Source organism: Bombus fervidus, chromosome 7 (assembly GCF_041682495.2).
Source record: "Bombus fervidus isolate BK054 chromosome 7, iyBomFerv1, whole genome shotgun sequence".
NCBI lineage: Eukaryota > Metazoa > Arthropoda > Insecta > Hymenoptera > Apidae > Bombus > Bombus fervidus.
In genome coordinates, this window is record NC_091523.1 from 4,066,482 (window position 1) to 4,086,388 (window position 19,907).

The 19,907-nt window shown below is 37.0% G+C and overlaps 1 protein-coding gene across 3 annotated transcripts in view; it reads right to left on the reverse strand.

The window, feature by feature from the left end:
• Ets98b (DNA-binding protein Ets98B) overlaps nucleotides 1–19,907 on the reverse strand; it is a 60,142-nt gene that overhangs the window by 18,958 nt on the left and 21,277 nt on the right. The window contains exon 1 of one of the 3 annotated variants that reach the window (XM_072008003.1): nucleotides 2,028–2,047. The exons of the other annotated variants lie outside the window; for them this stretch is intronic. The gene's annotated coding sequence lies outside the window, so the exon portion shown is untranslated. Of the gene's footprint in view, nucleotides 1–2,027; nucleotides 2,048–19,907 lie in introns of those variants that run through there. 3 annotated transcript variants of the gene reach the window in all.

Here is a 19,907-nt window from a genome sequence, read left to right on the forward strand (position 1 = left end):
CTGTTTAAAAATATTGATGGTAAAAAATCTTGTGAATGAAGAAATTTAAATATCATATATCGATATATCTTTTCGTGAAATATTTAATTGAAACAAAATATTATACGTAGTATGTAATTATCGTCGTATTATATTCCCAAGATAAGAATGTTCTGATTTATCTTACACTCGGGTTATTATAATATATATTACTTGGTATAAAGTGTCTACTGATTTTGCAACAATCTTATTTTTTATATATTGATGTAAAAGTATAAATTACTGGCAAATTGTCTTCTCGAGTATGAAGTGATGATAACATCGTTTCATAGCTAATTCAACATTTTCATTTAAGTAAAGTCTTTCTATTATAAATATCTGTTGAATATAAAAACTGTTCTATTTTTTATTTAAACCATTGCGAATAATTTCAATATCATGTGTGAAACAACGAAAAATGGACGAGGGGAACCACAAGAATTCTATCGCGAGAACTTCTCACGTTTTCATCGAGTTCATTCATTCGCTCATTCACGCGCATCAGTTGCAAAATCCCCACCGTCACTTCATCTTTAAACAACCAGTCAAGTGAAGTTATAAACAATTATACCTCTCGTCTGGCTACTAGCCTTGTGTCAAGCACAAAGGAAAACCAACTTCAGGCATCCTTTTCTTTCCTAAAGAAGCAGTCTCAATGAGGCAAGCTCGGATATAAATAAGCAAATGACCATTATTCGCACAATTTAATCCTTCAGCCATTAATAGGCTGAATTTGTTTAATCCATTCGAGCCTGATATTTTTAAGCTGTAATTATAAAACGATTCCGGGGTTTTACATTTTTAATTTTTCAACAAATCTGATTGTGAACTATTCATTTCTTAGCTTTATGTTCCATGAATGATAGGCTTATTATATTTTATCTTTGCGCGATTTTATGGCTTCGAATGTTTCTTATGGGTCAATTGGTATTAGTATCTATGCAGGATGCATATACTTTCAATTAAAAATGTTGTCAACAATTTTTTATGTCCAAAGAGTTTGGAATCCAATTTTTATGTGACGAGTATTTATAAATCTAGTTTATATTTCACTTCCAAATGTTAAATAAAGAAGTAGTATTCGATTAAAGGAACTAAAGCGTTAAAATCGTAAAAATCGTCTAGACCATTATGGTTCTCTCGATTATACTCATTCGATAGGAAGCCACTGTACAAGGTTACGAACGAGCAAAAAATCGGTGATCGTAACTTTTTGTCGTAATACAGTTGCAAAGACAGGGTCTCGATCGCGATCGTTTTATCGTTCGAGAATATTTATGCCAGGGATTTCCCTTGTGAATTATTGTTGCTGTGACAACACACGAGTCGATCGTAATCGTCTATTCTCGCCAATTCAGCCATGTATGTGTCGTTTGCCGGTATTCTGCGTAATTAATTCCAGTTACGTTACACACAGATAACCGATGTCAACTACCCTAGTGTATGCGTAAATCATACTTCGACTGCATCACATAATTAAACATAACTCCGGAAATGTCATTTTCAGATCGTTGCCTGACGCTTTGTCAATTGGAAGTATTATTTCTGTGAATATGGATCGAATCAAAGAACGACGTAACTTATTGCGAAACGGTTGATCACTAGATTCAAAAAATAAGTAAATTTGCAATGTGTATGTACATATGATGATTATGATTAATGTTTTATAATGAAAATAAATACATATATCTAAATATGTTTCCCTATCATTGTTAAAAGTACCTGTATATTTTTTAATTTTGACAGAATTTTCTTTTGAAAGAAATTAACGAACTACGGTCGAAAATGCGATAGGTACTCGGTAATGGGCGAGTCGATCGAAATTGCTTTCAACTTCCTTCGCGTGTTTTTCTTCTTTTTTTTTTTTTTTTTTAATGGTAACCGCCCTCCACGTGGAAACGGCAGAGAGACGATTTCGTATTCAGGAATCCAGTTCGATACACTTCCATGAACGAACGAAACGCGCGGCAATATTAATACGCTCGAATGTCACAAGATTATACCGTTACCTGTCATGACATTCTGCGCCGATCCGCATACTTCTCGTTCAGATAATTACCATCCGAGGCGACGTGGAACGAGCCGCGAGCATAGAACTCATCGGGGCCAACTTAACGAAGCCAATCGAATCTCATTCGACACCGTTTGGTCGATCGACAATGTAGAAAAGAAGGTCCAGTCTCAATTAACCTTTGCTTTGTTTTTGTTCCTGAAATGATAGCCCATCGGCTAACGGTAGAGAAGTAGTTTTTCATTTGGAACGTTTAATCTGCGAGTATATTGTTTGTAATTGCATGGCAACACGTTGACGACAATCACGACGACAGCACAGATAATTGTATAATACTTGATGCAAAAAGAAGAAAAAAGTAGAAGAACGATCGATTAATCTTCTTTCTTCAGAGCAATTATGCGTATTCTATTATGTAACGCGATTATCAGTAGTTTATCTACAGGGTAGTGATGAATTACGTGGAATTAGATAAATAGAAAACTGAATAGTCGGAATTAAAGGATTTAATTGACTTTTGTTCTTTGAGAAATCGATGACGGAAACCGACTTTTACATTGGTACTCTGCGGTTTCAATCAGCTGGGGAATTAAATTAAATTTAATGAAAAGAAAAAATTAATAAGTTAAATCGTAATTTTTGTACTGTTCTTTTGATTTGGGTTATCGAGACTTCTGTTTTCTGATAATCGGAAGAATTGACCATTTCTACCTAAACTTTGAAAGTAGAGGAAAAACATTGATGAAAAACAATATTAAACTAGTGAACAGAATTAACCAATTGCAATTGTTCGAGTAAACTTATTAAATTGCACGAACAACACTATCCTCACGAATCTTTAGAACATTGTCAAACAACTTGAGAAATTTTAAAAATAATTTCAGAGTATGCTTTTCACTGAAGCACCAAGTACTGACGTGTATGAAATGTGGTGTTAGTAGTCAGATAATTAATGGAAAATAAAACGAACGTCAAAGAGGCTGATGTAAATCTTGCTACGAAGAAATGATAGAAAACGATGTAAATAGGAATCGTCGATTACAAAGATATTTTTCTGAAGTCACGTAACCGATGGAATGAATTATGTCTTTGAATCAAATCGATTATCTGTAGACACGGCGAGAATCAAGAAATAATGTTCCATGCAAGATTCAATTATTTTATCCTTGACAATCGATCGTAAATTTAAATAATAATATTAAATCACGTAGTCCGTTTCTTAAAAATTCTCACAGCATCGAAAGAGATGTTATTAAATCATCGACATTGAGAATCCACTTTAAAAAACACGGATTCGTAATTTCTTATAAATAATACACACTGTCATATAAATATCTTTTAATTTTCTATCAATCAGAAGCACTCGTAGCTATAAGATAATCGAAGAACATACTTTTTTCCAATTTCACATCACTGAAATAATCGTTGAACGAAGCATATTAAGTGAATTCAATGTTCATTATACAAAAAATTTAATGAAGGTTTGCATTGTTTTAATTTGTCACGTTATAGAAATCACTGAACCACAGATCACTCTAAGACTCACTAGAATTTTAAGAATTAAATTATTATTTATCATAAAGGGTTGACCAGCATCGTAAATGCCAATGTTTTTCTAAATTGTTGAATGACGAAAACACTCCTTGAAAACTGAATATTGTCTTAGAAATCTCACGTGACTACGCGGGCGGTCGAGTACCTGAAACGGACGTGAACGACCGTCGCTCTGAAACACGTGTACCATCCATGACAGTTGCGTACTATCTAAGATCATCGTCCCTCACGATCATCCTACCTCCCATTTCTCTTAGGAGGAGGAGCACAATTTTTCGCGTCTATGAACGGTCTGGTCCCCGACTTAAGTAAGGAACTGAAAAACGATGATTCCCACATACATTCCTCTCGATTAATTTTAAAATTTCTTCATCTCTTTTACAATTAATTTATACGGTCGTACTTTTATTGCATTGAATCATTGAATTTCTACATTAAGTTTTGATAAGCATTTTGTAGTTTATGGATATTTTAAACAACAACATTTCTCGAGCCTGTTAAGTCATCGATTTACATATATACATACATAAGTACGTTTATTTTCTGTTTCCGAGAAATATTTTTTCTACTTTACTTGCATCTTTTCTTAGAAACGATACTTATTCCTAGATTCTATACTACAGACGATGTGATTGTTAATTTTTACAATGAATTCTTATCTATTTGAGTATCACCAGTAATATCTGCCTTGAACTTAAGCACATAATTTATGCACAAAACATGACTCGAAATTATGAACGATAGCGAAGAATAAATTTAAAATTCTTTGAAGTCGGATTTGCATAGATTTTTACATAAATTTTTCATTCATGTTCCTTCAAATTTGCAATAAATGACTATTGATATTCCAAGTTTATTTCAATTTTCATGTTAACTTCTACAATGCTCTTGCTCATCTTTCCAGGCTTTTCTAAAAGGACTAAAATACTTTAACACCAAAAAAAAAAAAAAAACGCATATTTGTCTTTTATTCTTCGCAGCTATCTCTTTTCTCTTCCTCGATTACAGGGACGAAAAAATTCTTTTCTCTAGCAAGAGTTTTATGAGAATCACATAAATGTTACCTTAATTATTTTCAACTGCTCCCAGCATACCGTACGAACTCAATTATGATCGAAACCCTCGATACGTCTCGATTATCGATTCACCACAATCTATAACGTATAAACCGCGGTGACCTTACTGCAAAACCTTCGACACTTTTTAATTGTGGATTCCTAAAACTGGCGTTCACGATACTTCTACCGAACTGCTAACTAGATCGCATAAATAGGATGTCTGACTTAATAAAATTAATCTAAAATAAAAAAACATCACACACGAGTGGCTTATTTATAATTCAACCATATAATCCAACTGTGCTTAACTGTTCTGATGTTATTTCCTAGAAATAAAAAATTATCTTTTTCCCAACTAAATCAGCTTCAAATTTTGTTATAATACTCATATAATACTAATATAATATTAATTCTGTTACGCTAATACAGATATGGATATCATTCACAAAACTATAAACATTCACAAAACTTTGTCTCATTTCTTCTTAAAAGTTGTTTGTAGGAACAAAAATGAGCAAAGATCGTTCCGTATGTACAACGGATACGATAAATAAGAGCAATAAAAGAGTAGACGAGAAAAATTGGGTACAAAGAAAAGACACGGCGAAACAAGCCGGTCGACACACATAAAACAGGAATAAAGAGAAACAGGTGAAAGAGGGCTAGAGGGAAGAAACAGCCAGGAAACAGAAACTGAAATCAGAGTTCCTAAGTAACTTGTACGGAGTTGGTGCGTGTATACGAACCTCTTGAGAGGTGAAATTATGCTCGAACTGGCGCATAACGATAATGTGCATAACTTATGCGCATATAATGCCAGTATGCCGCGCGAACCATCGCAGCGTAGCGTTGCACCTTCGTGGCATTGCTATATGGAATGCCGCCACGGTAAACTAACTAAAGATTCCGAATGGTAATAATGTTGACTAAACACGGTCGCGGGAACGGGTCTCCTTATTCCTGCATCTTTCTTCGCTCGAGAAGGAATCCACACCTACATATCTGGTGGCTACCAATGTTCTTTCGAGCATCGGAATATAGACGGTTTTAGTACAGGCAATTCTTAGACGGTTGACTTTATAATTTGTATAAAAGAATTCTTCTTTTGTCAAAGTAAGGCTAATTTTATGAGTTCTAAAATGAGTAAAATTGTGGAATGAGACTGTGAGAAAATTGAAAAAACTGAATAATTTAAAGTCAGTCTAGCAGACAAATGTTATTAGTTAACTTGATAAGTGCATAATTAATTTAAGATTCGATACTAAATCCATTGAAACAGGATAATGATACCGAAAATTCGAATTTAGATTTTACGTATTCGATGTAGCAGAACAAGAATCGCAAGAACCGTAAACCCTTTCAAGTTCTCTGCATTCGGATAGTTAAACGACGTAGTCGCAGACATTAAATGACCAAACGTAACTGTGAGCCTATCGCAGTTCCTTATTCTCACGCTTGTCTTTCGTCGAGTTCACCAGCCAGACTTCATTACAATGCTGCTTCGTTGCATATAACAAAATAGCAAAAAGATCATACAATTTCAAGGCAATCAAGATAGTGGGATAGAAATTCTTGCCGATATGTAAAATACATTATTGAGATATTTGTAATTTATAATATAAAAAAAAAAGCGTGGGGTAATAAAATAAACCGCTAGATAAGGCATAATAATATCTCAGAGAGTAGATATAAACGTCATTTGAAAGAAATAATTTTATATACCGGTCGTATACATTATTAAAGAAGATATTGGAGATGTTCTTCAGTTTCAGAGCTATTTCACAGATAACGTGAATTCGTTTTGTTGAACAATGTTATACCTCACGTCGTTTTACTTCTTATCTAAAGAAATAACATTTTTAATATTTAATGTTCTTCATACCATTCGATTCATAAAGTTTCACTGCTTGATTTTTTAGACCATATCATATATATTATAAACATATAGTATATAGTTTAAAGAATGTTATAAAACAACGATCGAATATTTCAAAGTATTCGAGTTGTCCGCGTTTCAGGAAGGATCTTCTTTATTTTACAAATTTGATATCGTAAGAATGGCACCTGACCCGTAATTTGTAAATACAAGTTAAGCGGCGCGGCACGTCGAAAAATGGCGGAATCGGGAAGAAGATGAAGCGGGAAAAATGGTCGGCGAGAGAAGACAAATAAATAGGGAGTTGTAATAGCGTAAATAGTAACATAATACCGCATAATGGGGGCATAACGCAGCTTCGTAATGCCGTCGGTGCATCACCATGAACAAGTTACGGCAGGTCTGGCTTTGTCCGCCATGAGCAGCCCTTAAGGCCGCGTTATTAAGCGTTTTATAGAGCTCGTCGGATCTTCGCAAGGCCCTTGTCCTAGAACGGCTGCGTGGACGTTATAAATTTGACCTGTTGCCAGTACTAACACCTGGATGTTCGTACTAACCGGCTCAACCCGATATCGCAAACGATCCTTTCATGTTTTTGCCATGGAAAAACGATAATATGCCTCGTTTGTATGATGATTTTGCGTTTCTATCGTTGTTATGCACGATTTACCACAGTGCTGTAATTAAAAAGAAGTTTTGAAGAAATAGAATAGATATTTTCATTTATGTTTGAATATTGGACAATTATAAATGATATTTTAAAAGTTTACCTACGTTAAATAAGTTGTATCATTTTAATAGAAATTATTTCGTCTGTTCAAATTTAAGCCTTAGTTGTTTGAAACGATAGTACAGTAATATTAAGATTGCCTGAGATTGTAGTGATACTTGGCTTACGGAGACTTTGATGCGTGGATAGGAAAGATCGCCGCATGTACGTCCGAAAATAACATTTCCACATGCACATATGTACTACACATCGAAACAATGAGTCATAAGACATTACAACTTTAAGAAAACTCAAACATTTACTGCACCGTATACTACCTACAAAAATAAATTATCCGAATGGAGAATACCTGGCATTAGAATTTAAGCAAACGAACTGCCTATCGCCCACCGGAATTAGGTATATATTTTCTCAAGAAACAGGATGCTGCCTAAACTTCAAAGCTCAAGAAATGATACGTTTCTTCCGTTTACATATCGAATACAATTTTAACTGTTATCTTTTACATTTAATTAATACTTTGCAAGTTAAAAATAAAAATCACTGTACATGCAAATTTTATGATTTTAACAAGAAACGTCTTACAAAGAATAATAGAAAGGCACTTAAATACTTTCAAACGAAACATGTTTCTCTTCAATATGGTTGAAGATAGTATAACGAGGAGAGTGCAACCACGCTATATGTTACAAGATTTTATAGGAACGGTTGAAACTGAAATGTATTTGAAACCATACCGTTCGAGAAACGGTATGTAAGACGCACAATAACGCACCCTCCAGCCAGATTGCATTTAAAACCAAAAGTAAAAAGGTACTTCTCTTGTGTGATCGTAAAATCTCACAAAAAACAGAGCAACATAATTTAGAAGCTACTCAAGATGATTGAGTACCTCGATCCGGATAACTCGAGCGTATTTGAGACAATAAGTGTACATTGTCATGAAGAGAAAGAGAGAAAGAGAGAAAGGAAGAGAAAAACCTAAGAAGCCAATATATTAAAATCTTATCTCGGCAAAATAGAAAACATTTTCCATTGAATTTTTCAAACGTTATATATAAGTTTCTACATTTTTGAAAAATTTGCATTACACTTTCTCTTAATAGGAAAATAAATCTTTTTTCTCTGTACTCAATCTTCTACTTTTCTGGAAAATTTAGCGCCTACCGTCAATCAATTTCACCAACTCTGTTACTTTCCTGGGAATTTTATTTCCCGCATGAGAAAATGAAATGAGAAAAGAAATGAGAAAGAACAAGATACAAGGTGGGAGATAAATCTTGGTGAAAGACGCGTGAACAGACTAAACGGCACCAGTGCCGCTATTACTTTACGCGAATCAGCTTAAAGGTAAGCTTTTTGCCGCTAAAACGCAGTTCTGCGCACGCTACCTCGACCGCATAATCGAGTCTCGTTAATAATTGCCTCATTATTGCGCACCGTTGCGCCGCATCGCTTGTAGCCGAGATATTGGCAGTGTTCGCTATTAATAACACTTAGCCGCCCACGCATCACCATTGTTGCGAGTGGGTCCCGCGCGTTACACGTGTGCAACGCCGCGATCACGGTGCATACATTACGATCCAGCGTCGAGGATGCACACAGCGGTCCAACAAAGGCGCGAAAAGCTCGCGTTCCGCATAATCCAACGATTCAATTCTACCGATGCGGTGCGGGGGCCTCCGATCCAGACCGTATTCATCTGCCGCGCTGCGGGCCTTTCTTTCCACTTCTTCGCTCGTTCAGCAATCGAACCGACCGCCAAGGAATGCCACAAATCAGAGGAAAGGGGGCCGAGGAACGTCACCACTCGAATTAACAATCGTGAGAATAATGTAACGGGTCGAAATTGCTGTGTTTTGATAATCGAATGTGCAGGATCATTTTGACGATTCAAATTTCCGCATGGATGCTATAGATTTTTGCGAGGATAATGTTATGTGTATATTGTAATGGCATCACAGTGTATCGTATTTTATTGAGAAAGTATTATTCGTAAATTTATGTTTTAAGATATTTGAAATTTAGATTTGAAGGTATCCATAACTGCGTGGGTATTCACGAAAGAGTTTTTAGCATATACTTTTTTATTGTAATTGAAAAACACTAAATCTAAAAACACGAAGATTTTATATCTTTCTTTGCAAGGTGTCAAATGAGGAAAACATTCATTTAAATTTACTTTCCCAAGTTAGCTCTTACAGATTAATGCGAGATGAGCGTACCATGTTTGAACGAATAAGATACAATTTTGCAATCAACGATAACTTACCTAAACCCAGTATCCTCTCGATCTACTATATGCAATTTCACAAGATTTTGCGATTTTCTGCGATGCAGTCTTCGTTCATTATCTATAAATTTTCTCATTTTCACCCAATTGTATGAAACAATAGCTACTTAAACATTGTCCGGCAATCTTGTTCACCGTGCGCGTATATAAATAAACGAATACGACCATTAATTTTCTTAAATGGAGTAGTAGTTTGTATCGCGTAGTTAGTCGATCGTGATCGACTGTAAATCGCGACTAAGTTTGCGATACGTATCGATCGTAACGATCGTTAAATAAGAAAATCAGTGAATAAAGATTTGTATCGGGAAAAACCGTCTCATGAAGTCATGAGTCGTATATCTATTGTTAAAGAATCACGAGCCACGACGCCGATACAATCTACGACTTTTTATGCATTCCCCAACGTGATACGCGGTTTTTCCAGGCGAACAAATATAAATATAATTCTTGAAAATTGTTCCGCCTGATCGACTTTGCTTTGTTCTCTTTTTCTTCGCTTCTTACCTTCTTTATCTATCCTTCTGTCTTCTGCCGTTCAAAGGAGATCATAACTTCAATAGAAAAAAAAAAGCAAGACTCGAGAGCGAAAGAAAAAGATGTGTATACATAATAATGTGTATACATATTAAACGAGTTGCTTCGATGCCCGTCGAGTTCCGGATATAGGAGCACAAATCGTTGTTTACGATAAGATAAAACCTTGCTCTGCTTTTAAATTAACTACACGGAAGAATGCCGATCACCCACGTCCGTGGTAGAAAAAACCCAGGGAATCGAACGTATAACAATCGATACGATCGATACACATCAAACGAGCGCGTTTACTAAACGATTATTGATTCTTGATCAGGAAAAAAGAAAGAATAGTCCATGGGTGTTCCGGTATTCGAAAAATGGCTACTGTTTCTAGTCAACGATCTTTTCTTTTTTTCTTTTTTTCAGTTCGGCGAGTAATATTTTATTCGTGACGTATTTCTACTGGAGAGCGATATTAATCTTCCGTAGTTTGATTGTACAGTGTTTCTACAAATCGAAAAATTTTAAAGTAGAGGGACTGTTTCGACTTTCGTAGTTCAAGTCAAAATTTTGTCTTGTTGCTGTTTCATCTCCCTTTCGAGTTAAAATTTCAATTCGTCCTCTAATTTTAATTCAGCAATTGAAATCATCGAGTGATCAACCTTACCCAAATCACCCCAAAGAAAAATTGAATTTCCATGAAATCGAATTGAATTTTTTACCACACGACACTCTCGTCTATCTAACCATGATACTGTGTCGAGATAAAACGCTAGCCACCCAACTCTGATCCCTTGTTAAACATTAATATTAACACCCATAAAACATGATGACTAAGTTCACATTCGTCACTCAACCCCGATACGATCAGAATCACGGAAACATTACATATTCCGTTGATTCAGAACTATCGCATTTTTCATTCAATATTTGTATCAGTGTCCGTCACAACGCGTCGTATTACCATTAAAATGCACGTTGGCGAGCGGCTTCAATTTTATGTTCCCATCAATCCACGCCAGTTGATCGTGCATCTGTCTCCATCGCACACAACTTCTCGATTCTCGCGTGCTACAAGATCACTAACTCGTGCCATCGTAACGTCACTAACTCTCATATTCATGGTAAAAAAGTGCATGCGTAAATCGCAATCACAGGTGAGCTAGTCACTCTTTCTGACTCACCCTGTACATCAAACATGCGCGTTCTTTTTTCTTTCTGTTCGATTACGTTGGCACGCACGCACTCGCTCGCTTCCTCCTTCTGTTTTTTCTTGCACCCTGTTCTCAGTATACAGAGATATTCTATCTCGTTTACGTTAGATGGTACTTTCGATGGGAGGAAGAGAGACAGAGTTAGGAAGTCGGTCTCGTCATGTGGGACCGCGATTTGGAAAACCCGAAGTGGCCGACCTTGGAGGTGCCAGGCCGTTCTCCACGCGGGAGAAGGACAATCTCCAACCTCCTTTCTCTCTTCCTCTTCTCGAGCTTGTCTCTAGCTCTTTCTTGCTGCCTTATTTTTTCCTTCCCCTTCCCTCGTTTCTTGTCTCACTATTCTACAGTATCGTTTTGGAGTCTCTCTCGATCTTTTTTATTGCACCATGATCGTCCGTCTTCGTTTTCTTCTTTCTATAATTTATTCTTCTTCCTTGCCTTTATGGTTCCTTCGATCGCTCTTTTCTCATTTTTTTTTCTTCCTATTTGTTCGTACGGTGTCTATTTTAGTTCTTCTATAGCGCTACTATTTTTATATTCTTTTTTATATCCCGCGAACTTGTGTACATTCGTGTTGCTTGTTTGTTGCTCGTTTGTTTTTCTTAGTTCTTTTCTAAACCGTACAGCGAGTAGGAGGAGGGGGTATTTTGATTCATCATATTCTTGGACTGTTCTTCCGCCTCATTCAAAACGACATTCAGAACGACGAACAACGAACTATTTCGAGCGCTACGTGGCGAAGAATGTTATGAGTTACGGTTCTTCGCGCTGTGGCTTGCGCAATATATGTACCGATTGAAACGCTGACAGGGTGAAAGTGGTGAGGAGGGGATGGAGACCTCTTATTTGCGTCGAATTTCTTTGTATTCCGCGTATAAGATACGTATAACTTCTAATATCTCAATACCTTACCGTGACGAATCAGTTACATCTTTAACTTTAAAATTTTTGCTTCGTAATATGTTTCGTCTTGAATCTTGGTTTAATAATCCATAGTTGTTTCGCAAGATTGCTATCTTCTATATTTAAAATTTCTAAAAAATATTTTTAATCGCATATTTTAATCGCGTGTTATACTAAGCAAAGAATATATTATGCCACTATTACCCATACGAAGATTCGTCACCACACAATCCATGATTAAAATTCTAATCAGAGTAAATGAGGACTAGGAGAATTTTCACACAATGAACATTTCATTATCGTTCGAATAACATCGAACATTTTAATTTCCAATTGCGAACGAGCACGACTGTCTAAAATAATTCCAAAGGCAGTTAACCGGCCGGCAGAACCTGTATAAAAGATTAGACAGAGTAGTTTCTTTTCCTTTATTCAAGGAGGCATCGTGCGGCGCCTTTCTCTTTGCGCAACCGTTCCATTTCCAGACAACAAAAGCCAGTCGATGCTTCACGTATCGCTGAGAAAAAGGTTTAATAGGATTTGCTAAGCAGGTAAATGTCGAACTACATACTTGAATAATTTATTTCGCCCCGTGAACCGTATCTGGTTGATCTCGATTGAAAAAACTTCACGTTCGATCCAGCCATCGGCAGTCCAAATAATTAACAATTTTTCCGCGAACGTTTTAAATCAATTTACAGACGATAAACAGTTAATTACTCAACATGATCGCGGTGTTTAAACCATCTGGAGTCACATAAAAAATCGCATTGCGATAAATGATCGTTAAACAACGTGGCAAAGCGTTGAATCCCGTGAATCACCGCGTAAATTGTTTCGTGCAATTTTATCGATTTCCTAATAAACGCCTGAAAGATACGCTCATTAATTATCCATAGTTCGGTCAGAACACGCGTTACATTCGCACTGCTTCGCTCCTCCGGAAAATTAAAATGCATCATTTGCGTTAATTCCAAGCGACTTGACCGATTGAAATATTTATTCAACACACGACTTTCTCTTCGAGCCTTTCGACTCGCTTTAAATGGTCAAAGTTTCGCACTTTCCAATTTAATCACTCTGTAGATTTAATGACAGCAATCCGAAAGATTTAGAAATGTGAAAGAATCGAAACGGCCAGCGCAGGCTCAAGAATACTTGTCCAAAGATTAAATGAACTGATCGTTGTTGTCGATTAGTCGGTGTGGAAGTGGTAAAACATAATCGGATGTTATCGAGTGATTGACCATCGAATATTGTTGTTACGAAGATTCAGGATAATATCATACGATATATAACGACGTGAAGCAAAGTGCAAACAGTAATACAAAGCCTTTCTTTGTTTCTCGATTTTCGATTGATCAAGATTCAATGATATGTTGTAGATTCAAAGACCATAAAATGCACCTTGTGATTTTGCCGAACATGAAAGGTTTGAAAGACATCTTTTATGAAAAAGTATATTTTAAGTATTATAAGTAAGTAAAAGTGTATTTCAAGGTAATTATTTTAGGATTAAATTGAAATAAAAATTTACACGTAAAAGTTAAGTTTCTTCGTGGCCATTTCGAAAATCTATAAGTACATCGTGCATGGACATAAATCGCATCGCTATTTTATGCTTCACTGTTATTATTGAAGCGAGAATAAACTGTCGGAGGCGCAATCACCCGAGGATACATATTTCACTTGAGAACACTATTTTACGCGATGTGTTGATCGTGCCGACTCGTTTCGCGCCAGTTTTCAGAGTGGCACGATAAATCGTAACATCGAGCAATTGCGCATGTACACCGCAAGAAAATACACGTTGCTCAATCCTTTAATAGTTTTCGCGAAGTTTAACAGCAATAAGGGATAGGTAATTTCATTTTTCGTTATTACATTTCGTTATTACATGTTAAATTTATATTCCCGTTTAATTCTCCGAAGGAACTGAATACTTTATAATGAAAACATAATATTGACGAAACATCGTATTTTAACAAGTTTATTTGTACTTTAAATAGAAACAAACGATCCTTAATTAGATTAAATTCAACCCGCGTAACACGAAAAAGCTATCATCCACTCGCAAATCAATCACTGTCACTCGCAACTATAATAACAATAATAATTAACTCGAACCAAGATCAAACTAAAACAGTAGAACTAATTAAGGTCAACGAGATTTGGTTCACGAGAAACCGAATAATTCGATATCACGGCTAACAAGTAGTTGGTATAAAGCCAGTTTTATACATACTGGATTCGGAGAATTGCTCATCAGTGCAATAGCATGTAGCGTATGTATGTATGTATATAGCGTTTATTCGATAAATGACATTCGATGAACGACAATTAGTATTTAGGTTGGTATTGTTTTCCTTCCGTAAGTAGGCTGCTAATATTCATTCGAATTCATATGTTTGTATACACAACATGAATAGAGACTTGTTTTACACTCTAAATCTCATAACGAGCAACTTACTTGGACATATTTACATACTATGTTGGTTCTCGCTCGTTTAAACTTTTCACAAATGTACGAACTTCCGAAATCTACTCGTAAGGATACAAAAATTGTAACCTAATCTTAACTCTATCATGGATTCAAGCTTACTCTTGACCCTTTTCATGTCTATATGAGCTACTGCATCAATACAGACTCGATCTAGAAGTCACATTCGACGCATATGGTCCCTCCATGAATGACGAATATTCGTTATTTATTTATTGTTGAATAGCGAATGTATAAATCCGCCTTTGCGTGTTAGAACGCATAGCTTCGTCTGCGAATCTGACATATGAATTATGACCGACTCGTTGCTCCGACATTGAGTCAGGGCCGCCTTCGATTAGTACGGCTCGTAAATGGATTTAATTAAAGGATCGCGGCCGCTCTACTCTATTAGCCGTATGAAATTCATTGCTTTTACGTTTCTTAAACTGTGCTCGTTTACGCGCATTGTGCTCAAGCAACACGATGCTGGTACAACACGATGAAACACGCGTTTCAGAGCGCATTTGTCAAATCGGGGTTCACTACTCTCGCACACGACCGGTACATCGTGCTGGAAATATGGTTAATTAAGAACGGGATCGCGCATTGCGAACAGGACGAGAGAGACTTTTCTTACGAAGCTTCGCTTCGTGCTTCGCCGCGCAGCGCCGGCCTCGAATGTAGGCAAGTAGATTTGGGTGGGTGCACATGGACACGTATGCGTGCAAGAGGGCGAGTAAGTAGCGTACGGACGCTTCTACTTAACAAGCCGCGCGAATTACGTGATTTTACGCTGGGCTGCGCGTTAAAAATGTCCGAGCACCGGCTGATATGTGAAATTTGTATCGCGATATAAAGAAGGAGTTAATTCGACGAAGGAATACATTCGAACGGAAGATTCCTCTCCCTCTCTTTCTCTTTTTCTCCCCCTCTCTCTCTCTCTCTCTCTCTCTCTCTCTCTATCTCTCTATTAACTTATTAAATAGGAAGAACGAATTGACATTAAAAAAAATCGTAGAATATCATTTAGTACTACAATACTTTCATATGACTAGAAAGCTTTGATACTATGAAAATGAAATGTAAAATCTGGTATGACTGCATTGGAAAATAAACGTATGTGTCTATACTGTTTGAAATCATTTTATATAGTAGAGAGGATCAATGAACTATTTGTTCCACTACACGTTAACACCTGTCTTTGCATAATTAAAGAGATACGATGAAAACCAATTTGTGAATATAAACTATATGATTTATTCTCTTCCGTATTTAATAACCTTTTTTCAGACAAATTAATTACAAAAACACTGAAAAGAAAACGACTAAGAACTACATATAATTGCTGGACGGATTGCCTGTCGTGTTATCGCTGCGTTTCCCGTATCTAATTAACATAACCGCACACCGTGGAGCGGCACGTAACACGCCGAGAGTGTTCACAAAGCCCCGCATCTATTACCATTTACGCAACGGGTACCGATCAGACCGTTATGACATAATTTATTCGTTAATAAGCTGGTCGCAACGGCCGACGATTCGCCATGAACGAAAGGCGAGGGAAAACTCGGGGAAAACGCCGGGGAATGTTGACGCGCGTTACACGCCGTGCATTAACAACGAGCCGCGCTGTTAAGTCGCGCTGTTAAGTCACGTTGTTAAGTCGCGTTGTTAAGTCGCGCGTTTAATTGAGGATACCGTGAACAACGGTGTAACCAACGAAAGAAACAGGCATAGTCGGCCTGATCTCGAAATGTTGCCGTTCAATGAATACCGAACTTTTTGCATACGAAGCAACACTCGGTATTCGTCGTGCATTCGGACGATCCGCTCCTTCTTCGACCGAACATACGTAATTAGGTTATACATACGTTTCGACTGACGATCGTCAGTTCGTGCTCGATCCAGTTGATTGATGATACTTCCGATTTGGATATTTTCTATGCACGTTTGAAACTATGTAGGACCTTAAGCGTCAGCCTTCTGACTACTTTAGCATTTTTCCTATCTTCCGGTTAAAATACTGCTACAAATATATTTTCAATCTTCTACTTTGAGGACCGTTTCTTCCCCTTCGGTACAAATGATCTAGATACTTTTTCTTGTTTTTGCGAGTTTATCACCACGATTCTACAGATCGAGAGTCAAAGATGTTACAACACGTGAAATTTATGAAACGAAGGATCTATGAATCAAATACAAAGGAGCAGTGCATTAAATACGACATGTGATAAAATAATTCGAGGGATTTGTATTTTGCACGTCAAAGATCGATGAAAAGTTTACTTAAATTATATATATTGCAACATTATATATCCTACAAATTAATCCGAGAGCTTCGTAAGTGTGGGATAGAATTTTAGGTTAATATTGAATTCTAAGGAAATCTAGAATTTCTTATTCGCTAACGGTGTCAACTTTAAAGTAGTTTTTATCCTTTTACATTTCATTAACTTCTACTTTGCTTCTAGGTAAAACACAAGCTTCATGTAAATGAATACTTATAAATGCACATATATTTAAAATTTCTTATTTGAATACTCGTTCTTAAAAATATTTCGACGATTAAATTTCTCGAAAATATTTGTCCGCTGAAATAATGGAATATCTTATAGGGTAACAACTAGATGATATAAATTGACGCTATCATCGTTGCGTCCACCGATAGGTCTTTTATTCATTGTTTATACAGATATGAGTTCAATTTGTGGCGAGCTTTGTGCCCGTGTATAGCGTTTAATATCATGGTAATAAAGAAGCTTGAAGCATACGTTTATGTAAACTGGCAACTGTTTTACATATTTTTATTCGCGGAACGTATTTCCATGGTTACACTCTACAAATTTAACATGTATTTTAGAATCTTTTACTACGATATCTATTACCCTTAATAACGAAAAATTGCAAACCTGTCATCGTGAATAAAATAAATTTCTTTTTTTCAATTATTTATCAGATTACTATCGGAATCCTTCGTTGGCGTTAATTTACTACATATACTTATTATCTTGACATCGTGATATTACTTACTGGAAACTCCTAAGTAATTTTTTTATAATACATGCAGAAATACTATGTTAATTGACAACAAATTACGCGTAAAGAGAGATTGCATTTGGAGTATCATAGATGCATCATAAGTATAATATACATACGTGAATGTATTATTACATTAGTGAACGTATTATGTTGAACAATCTTAAATCTCTACGCTGATAAACCATGAAATCGTGACGCTTTCGATGAGCGTTTCCTCAGATGCACGTCCACTAGTTTTTCAGTTGATAATAATCGACATATTACAGAGAGCGCACGCTAGACGGAAGATCTGGGATTTTCATCGCGACATAGTTTACAACTTTGGACAGATCGATCGATCGATTTTCGGTGGAACGTAAAGCTTTTTCCGGGCTAGGGAAGAAAAGGTGGTATCCCGCGCATTCCGGCGGTGCACGTGGCACGTACACCTACCAACGAGTCGCGTTTTATATCTGCCGGTAACGTTCGCGGCATATTTTATACTCGCTGACTTATGTTTAATTCAGCGGAACACCGCGGCTCCGTAGCTCGCATACGGACAGAGAGAGGATCGGCGAATGCGGGAAGATTGAGCGTAGATTGGCCGGGTCGAGGGAGCAAACGTCGTGAAAAAAGAACGGCCGGAACGGGTTAAAAATTGAAAACGCGGCAATAATTTATTTTCGCTAACATCCGAGCGCGCCTTCCATGTCGACCCGCTCCACGCCTCGAGCATTTCGATGCGCGATCGCCTTTGGTCTTCTCGCCCCTCTGACTTCTCTCACCTACCCCCATGCATTTCCTTCTTCTACGTTCGAATTAGGCGAAGAATCTGTAGAAAAAATGTTCGACGGAGAAAAGATTCTAGATGAATGAAAATATTAATTGTATTGTATGTGATTTGCCCTTAATTGACTTAAAGGAGACTGACTAAGATTAATCCTTTCACAAGGTATCTCTCGTGTCTTTTCACTGACAGTGAGATTCCCAAGAACTGCTTACCCTATCCGAGCGACTTCACCTAAACGATCGGTCAACAATTCGACAGGTAAAATCCACGCAATATTCGCAACTCTTGGTTTATGACGTTTTTATTGGAGAGGTTCTGGTCGAGGCTTTGCCATATTTGCGGTCGGCCAACGCTCTCGCGCGCGATAAAGAGTCAACGGTTGAAAAAGAGCGATTCGCAAGAAAAGGGGATGACAAGATACGCTCTCGGAAACGTCTGGTTGTCGCAGAAAATTGCGAGCTGGCGTAGGAGGTTCTCTGGTCACAATTTTCTTCTGTTCGTCCCACGTTTCGCCGACTGTCGTCACACCCGCGCTTCACAAAACACCGGTGGGTGGACTGTAGTATTTGGTATATCGTCCGGTGCGTGCTGCTTTAAATATAACGCACGTTACACGCTCGCGAGACACACGATGTGTTGTCGTAGCGTGAATTCATGCTCGGATGATATAGTGACGTTCGCTCGAAAAGTCCGGATGATGAATTGATGACGCCGCGCGACGGTACTTCGTGCGACTCGTCGGCACTGTTTCCTTCGGATCGAGATCCATCTTACCGCGGGACGGTATTGTCGAGCCAGAGAATAGATGTCGTGGAAATTATAATTGGTCGGATAGGTTCCACAGACGCGTGAGGCTTTTCGAGAAATTGAGGTAGATCGGTGCGCCGCGGCCTGATGATTTACGTCCCTGATATTTCGGACGACTTTGGAAAAGTTGTAATTGATCGACGTAGCAATTTATTTGATAATCTGTATTGGTTTTTCTGAAACTTATCATCAATATTTTATATATATACTCATTTTATTATATCGTACACGAGTTCTGAAAATGTAGACTGTGCTATCTCTAGAAAGACAATCAATAAGATACGGGTTGGTGTGGTCTTATATCAATAGCTAGTATTATATGTATAGGTGATTATAAAAGTAACCTAAGCCATATATTTTTCGTTTCGAGATATTTACGATTTTGCGTCTGACGCATGAACTGAATTCAAACAACTAACTGCAGCGACTCAATTTCTATTACTTTGCAAAAATAGTTCCAGATTATTACAAATAGACGCACCGCAAAGTAGCTGTTAAATCCGTCTTTTTTAGATTCTTGATAAGTCACTTTTATAATCATCGGCATATATAAAATTTATAAAACCCATGAAACCTAATCTTTGCGCCAATAATATTATCTGTGTTACGTTATTACTTCTTTCTTCGTGTTATC